This window comes from Brassica rapa, unplaced genomic scaffold (assembly GCF_000309985.2).
Source record: "Brassica rapa cultivar Chiifu-401-42 unplaced genomic scaffold, CAAS_Brap_v3.01 Scaffold0970, whole genome shotgun sequence".
In the NCBI taxonomy this organism is placed as follows: domain Eukaryota; kingdom Viridiplantae; phylum Streptophyta; class Magnoliopsida; order Brassicales; family Brassicaceae; genus Brassica; species Brassica rapa.
In genome coordinates, this window is record NW_022610906.1 from 1 (window position 1) to 6,939 (window position 6,939).

A 6,939-nucleotide genomic window follows, 5' to 3' on the forward strand; every position below is an offset into this window, starting at 1 on the left:
GAAAACTCGAAACAAAACATTTATCATATAATAAACCGCGTAAAGCGGCAGGGATTCAAAGCCACCAACGGCCAGTCCCGGAAATACAAATACGGCCATCTAGGCCTAAACGAAATCCAAATTCAAAGGGCCACACTCGGCCGAAAACAAGGATAACTGATCCATCCCTCATGATCCAAAGTTAAAGTCCCCGGACAACGAAGCACCAAACGCATCCGCAGGACGATCCACTTCCTCGCCACCATCGTGAAATCGGTCGGAAACCTCCTCGGTATCAGGGGAAACCGGGATGGAAACCCAGAACCCTTGAATCCTCTCGTCAATCGGAGGGATAAGCGCCTCAGCATGGGCACGGTCACTCATCCCCTCTTCATCAATTTCCTCTTCAAACACATAGTCATCGGCTCGCGTCCTCCAAAGACTTCCGACCGAACCACGGCACTAGCGAAAGTCACCCACCGAGGTAAAGGCATTCTTGAGGTTCCCGTACTCAACCTGGAACTGAGATGCACGAGTCTTCATCACCTCGACGATTTCTCTTTTTGCCTTTCCTCTCCGCTTTACGAACAGCCCGCACATGATCACGAGTAAGCTGCGCCTCTCGCTCCAGCATCTCGCCTTGCACGCGAGCAAGATCCCGCTCCGCTTTCTCCGCCTTGAAGCGGTAGACCATGGCTTCTCTATGGCCCGCCTCAATGGCCAAGCCAGCAAGCTCAGGACCTGCAAAATCGATTGGCATGTTATAATATATACATGGGACAATCACCAAAAAATTCTCAAAAAAAAAACTAACCTCATTGATGATGCGAGATCCTTCCGCAACGACTCTCGGCCTCGCCGATTCTTTCGTAGGAGGAGGAGCATCGAAACCCGATGGCAGCCCAGCAAAGAAATCATCAAAATCCAGAATAGGGGCCTCGCTCGAACCGCTCCCGTCGCCGTAAGCAAGGTTCGGATCCCATCCTGGAAGCATGAGTCATCCATCGAAAACTCTATTCGCCAAGATCAACATCTTTTCCCTTCCAAGAGCTCGACTCCGGCGCAGCTGTCGGAGCTTCGACGGGATTCTGGTCGTCGGGTTTGGAGTCGCTTCCCGTGTCCGCATCCAAAGCAGGACCGGGTTGCACGAATCTCAGTGCCTTCCGAACCCTCTTCAGCGTAAAAGAAGTCCAGAAGAAGGGACCATTCCTGAGAAGATCCCTCACCGAAATGATGTCCTCGGGGAACAGAGCAAAAGGGTTGATGAAGGGACGATCATTCGGCAACCTCCGGAACAATGGAATGCAACTCTCTTCGACGGATGCAGCGTCTATACGGACAAAGAAAAAGAACTTCTTCCACGAGTTGAAGTTCGAAATAAACTTCTTAACCACTGACATAAATTTCCGAGGGACCAACCTATGCTTATCCGTACCCCTGGCAAGTTGAAGCCTCAAAAGAGCTTCATAAAGATCAACGGAAAGGGAAAGGCCATGCTCGTAGCTTAGGATCAGGATCCCAATAAGGTGCTGAATGGCAAGGGGTGTCAACTGACTTATCGCAACTTTGAAACGGTCCAACACTCGGACGAGAATTTCGGGTATGGGGAACCAGAGGCGACAACGCACTACGAACGCCTCATAACAAGTAAAGTAACTCTCCGGGGGGTTGTTAGCACAAACCCCGCGGCAGGGAACCCGGAACTCCACAGCATCCGGGATGTGGTAGAACGATCGCATCGTCGCGAGAAACTCGTCAGTAGTCCTGCTTGCATCCTCTTCCTCGACTCCACGATGGACCAGGACCGGGAACGGCTTCTCCTTGGGAGGGGTCAACGAGCCATAATGAGCAACCCACCATGCCTCGTTCTCGGCAGGATGCACCGAGTGAGGCACGAACTCCATCTTCGGAACGACGAGCTCTTCATAAGGACTCGCGGACGAAGACCCTTTTTTCGCAATCTGTTTCTTGCTCGACATCTTTACACTTCTCTTGAGAGAATAGAGGAAAAGGGTGGAGAGAAAGATAGAAAGTTTTTTTATAAAGATCTTAGAGAAAAACAAGAAAGTGAAAAAATTATGGAACAAGTTACCTCTCTTCTTATAAGACATGAGGATTTACTATTCAAGCTCGGACTTTCGGACATTAATTCCATCCATCACGCCTAACTTGCCAAACATGCCTAACCGCACGCTAGGATCCTACGATGCATGATCCTAACGGGCTGGGGGGCTAACTGTTGGGGTCAAAAACGGTTACGACAGAATTACCACCCGAAAATCCTCGGAGATCGTATTTCCGAAAGAGTTAGTAAAAGAAGAGATGTAATTTTCGTAAAAATAACCTATACGAGGTTTTTACGAAGAAGTATCCTTTGGGATTCAAACCGAACAAACCAAGCTCGGTCGCTACGTATACACGCCGTCTGGTCGCTACGTAGCAACCAAACCCGAGCCAAGCTCGGTCGCTACGCAGCGACCGAGCGATCGTCCCGCTTGGTCGCTACGTAGCGACCGAGCTCGAGCCAAAGCTCGGTCGCTACGTAGCGACCGAGCGATCGTCCCGCTCGGTTGCTACGTAGCGACCGAGCTCAAGCCAAAGCTCGGTCGCTACATAGCGACCGAGCACTCGTCTCACACGTAGCAACCGGGCTCGAGCCAAAGTTCGGTCGCTGTGTAGCGATTGAACCTTTCCGAACATCGATACGACACCAGTCCATGCATTCTCGTCAAACCTTCGAATGCTATCTCCCGAAGACCGTAGCAAGCTCAGTCCATGTTTCCCGCTATTCTAATTCATCGATCAAACTTCGCGGATTAGAAACCGCGGAAAACTCGTAGTAAACGTGTCGAGTCGGTAGACGGCCCAAAGGGACCTAAAACACGATTCGAAGCCCATCCTACGATTTTCCAAACCAAAAGCCCGTAAACCACAGCATGGTTTACGCTTGGCCCACAAGGAAGGATAAATGTCAAGTTTCCGCGGATAAATACGGAAGTTTTGAAGATAATTGTGAAGATCGGGAAAAATGGAATATCTCCATTTTTATGCTATGACGGTTTAAGGGCAGAAGAGTAAAACCGTAAACCGACCTTGGAGCTAGTATATAAGGAGTCCTTAGCACTTAGAGCAATTTAGGCAATTTTCCGTTTTTGTTATTTCGAGCTGCGACTCAATTAGGTTTAGCCGTCTTAGGGTTGCTAGAAATAGGAATCTCGCCGACAGCTCTCGAGCCCAGGCTTATACCTTGTTGTAACGCTCATACGCAGATTCGGAAAAAGATCTACTTTGCTCTCTTTTCGATTTCTTATTTTTATCGTTGTTATTCTCGTGTTCTGATTGCTTGACGTGTGGTAATTAACAGATATTCGGGTCCTTTGGGAAATTAGGGTTTTCCTAGTTTCCTAATTTAAACGGAAATCAACAGTGTGAATTTCGGTTCCCACATCGTCCTTTGTGACAGGTATCATCTCACCAGCTACGCCTCGTGCGTGTCAACACTCATCTTTGTAGACTCCATACTCGTCCCTTCGTTCCCAAGTGAACTTTCTGGCTCCGTACATGTCAAAAGCGCGGTATCCAAATTCATAACATCTGTCGATCGACGTCTGGTCATCCTTATCAGTCGACGTTGGTGTTATCCTGTCGATCGATGTCTGAGTTGTCCCGTCGATCGATGCTTGGCCTTTTGGTTGGCATGATAGATATAGATTGATTTCTGTTGCGGCGACTCCTACGTGTTTGTTTGGATTGGTTTGAATGACGTCTGGAGTGCCACGTTTCTGTGAGAATAGGTTGTCAGGTCCATTGGCCACTTGAAGGATATCTGCTATGTCCTCTCTGGACACTTGTAAGATCCTTCCATCTATTGCACGTGCGTTTCCATCTGGGTCCCTGAAAATACCAAATGCATCAGGTGTTAGAAAACCGTAATCAATGTTTGCATTATCATTCAATTTAGAAATAGAAAGATTAGGTTTAAGAGTAGTATCGATCGATGTTGTTACAGATGCATCGATCGAGGGCAGAATAATTTCTGCAGAACTTGTGTTCTTGAGATGATTGCTCTTCATGGATTTTCCTGTTGATGTAGACGGAAGAGTGTTCATCTTTTCTGCTTGTGTGTCTGCTCTGGTGTGTGGAGGTGGTTTCAGGGGTGCAAAACGTTTTAAATAGGTATCTATAAACCTAGTTGGAGAGGGAATATTCTCCTGCTCCTGGATTTTTGCTCCGGCGCAAATATCTATCGATGTTCCTATATGGGTGTTGATCGATGTGAGCGGTTGTTTTGCTGGACGAGGGTGGGTATCGACCGATGTGGAGTGCACTTCCTCCAACGATGTTGGAAACGTGTTGGTGAACTTATGTGTTTCAAATCTTTCATCCTGCAAAGACATTTCTATTGCACGTTCCTTCCAATAATCCTCATCGTATTCTTCTGTATGTTCCTCGTTAGGTGAAGTAATTACAGTGTCAACTGCAAAACTTTCATGGAAACCACTGTCTGCCCAACTGCCTATGGAATAATCATCACGTCCTCTCTTGCTTGGAGGTTGGAAGGCAAAGTGTGGATAACAATGATTAGGTAGAGCGAAATGGTCAACCGGCTGATCAACGTCGAGCGACGTTTTGTTGCGGTAATCGGTCACCGTTGACTCATTGGAATCGATCGATGGAAAGGTGTGGGTTTCGATCGATTCCGAGTAGTCTGTTTCGTACTCTGTTTCGTACTCTGATTCGTACTCTGCTCCACAATGGCATACGCCAATGAAGCCAAGTTCTTTCCCGTAATCCACATAATTAATAATTTTTCTCTTAGGTCGGATAGGGTCGTAGTGGATGTTGGGGTCTATCAGCATCAGACACAATTTGTTTTTGTTCATGTCACATACAGCTCCTACTGTAGCTAGGAAAGATCTTCCAAGCAGAAGTGAAGAGTTCCAGTTAAGTTTGATGTCGAAGACATGAAAATCTACCGGGACAAGGGCATTACCAATCTGTACCTCCTGATTGTTTTTCTGAAAGATCCACGAAGGTGAAGGATTGTGTTGAAGGTTCGATGGTCAAACCAAGATGGTCTGCCATGATCCTAGGGAGGATACTAACTGATGCTCCTGTGTCACACACTGAATGGGGAAATTCAACACCCTTGACTACGCATGGTATTGCAAACTTCCCAGGATCACTCTTCTTCGACAATGTGATCCTGTGTCTCATCTTCTCTCTGACTTGATGAAACATTCTCCTAATGTCTTCCTCAGTTACCTTTGTTTCTCTGAAGAACATCCACAACCTGTGTGTGAAGTAAGCTTCATCAAAAGGTTTTTCGATTGGGATTCTGAGGATTCTTTTAGGGAAACCATCCATCTCCTTATCGTTAGCTTCCCTCTTAAGGTACTTAGGAATTTTCTCCTTTCTTTTCCTTAACCTTCTCCCTTCAGTTTCCTGATCTTCTTGAACTAGTTCTGGTGAACTATTTAAAGGGTTGGGTTTTGGTTCGGGTGGGCTATCTATTGGTTTAGGTGGTGGTTTGAGTGCGTTGATATAGTCATTATCGACTGAGGGTAACCGCACTCGGTATGTCAGAGGTGCCTGTCGATCGATGGGAGGTGTGTTGTGACGATCGACGTCGGACTCACTCTGTCGATCGATGGTTGGGTCAATCGATCGATCGATTTTATCATAGAATTCCTCATGAGTTAGATTTCGAACTGCATTGCATTCAGTCGATTTAGCGGACGACGTCGATCGATAACTGGAGTAATCCATCCATCGATCTTCGTCATGGTCTGTCGATCGATGCGACTTCATCGACATCGGTCGACACTATTGGGATCCATCGAGACTCATGGATCTTTCGATTTTGAAGTCTCCTTCCTCAAGCTTTTAATGTCTCACCACTTGCTAGAAATCATCATCTATGATGGCATTTACGTGGTGTTTTCCTTTGTCAGCTCCTGCCTCTCTAGCGAAAGCTTCTTGCCACTTTATAGTTTCGCCAGTCTGAATCACTTGTGTTTCAAGTGTTCTCACCTGAGTCCCTAAGGTCTCGATTTTGGTGTTCAGATTGTTGTAGGCGGAGTCTATTTTACCGTTGAAATCCACGGTGATATGTTGTTGTCCCAACAGTACTCGATCAAGCATTTCTTCGATCTTGCTTTCCTGAGTCTGGGGTGGTGGATTCTGGTAGTAGGAGTTCGAGTAGCTTTTGCTGTTGTTGAAGGGTTTTTGAAATTGTGAACTCTGGTTACTTCTTTGACCATTTCCAAAGAAGTTTCTGTTTCCGCCCTGGTTTCCAAATTTCTGGAATCCGATACCTCTGATGTAGTTCACATTTTCTTCTCCTTCCGTATCTGCTACTTCTCCTTCAGCTAAACAGACTTGCTTCCTAAGAAGCTCGTGCACCACATCTAACTTAGCTCTTACTTCGTCCATCTGTTCCTTCCCGATAGAAGCTACAGACTTCTTCCGTTCAGAGTCAGTGTTTTTGGTGCTGCTGCTGTTAGCAAGGTTTTCGATAAGTCTCACAGCTTCTAACGGATTCTGAGTAGTGAAGTTTCCTTCACTCGCCGTATCAAGAGCCATTTGATACTGTAAGGCGAGACCTCGAAAGAAAGTGCTTAGCAGCTGCACTTCGTTAAATCCGTGGTGTGGACAGTCTCGCTGGAAGAACCTAAATCTAATCCACGCATCTTTGAAGGACTCTCCAGCCTCCTGCGAGAATGTGGAAATTTTGTTTCGAAGTTCTTCAGTGTGCACCTCATCGAAGAAGTTTTGTAAGAAAGCATTCTTGATGTCGGCCCAGGATGTTAAGGATCCTGTGGGTAGCTGCCTAAGCCAGTGCATCGCTTCTCCATTCAGCGTGTATCTGAAGAGCTTGCACAGCAGGTAATCTTCGGGGACTCCTTCCATCCGAATAGCAGCGATTAAATCCTCAAACCGTTCTAAATGGTCCATAGG

The 6,939-nt window shown here is 46.7% G+C and overlaps 1 non-coding gene across 1 annotated transcript; it reads left to right on the top strand.

Moving 5' to 3' along the window:
• Nucleotides 1–6,619: 6,619 nt before the first annotated feature.
• LOC117131467 lies at nucleotides 6,620–6,726 on the top strand. Its single transcript, XR_004454642.1, has one exon. It is a non-coding gene; the product is annotated as a small nucleolar RNA R71 (small nucleolar RNA).
• Nucleotides 6,727–6,939: the final 213 nt, after the last annotated feature.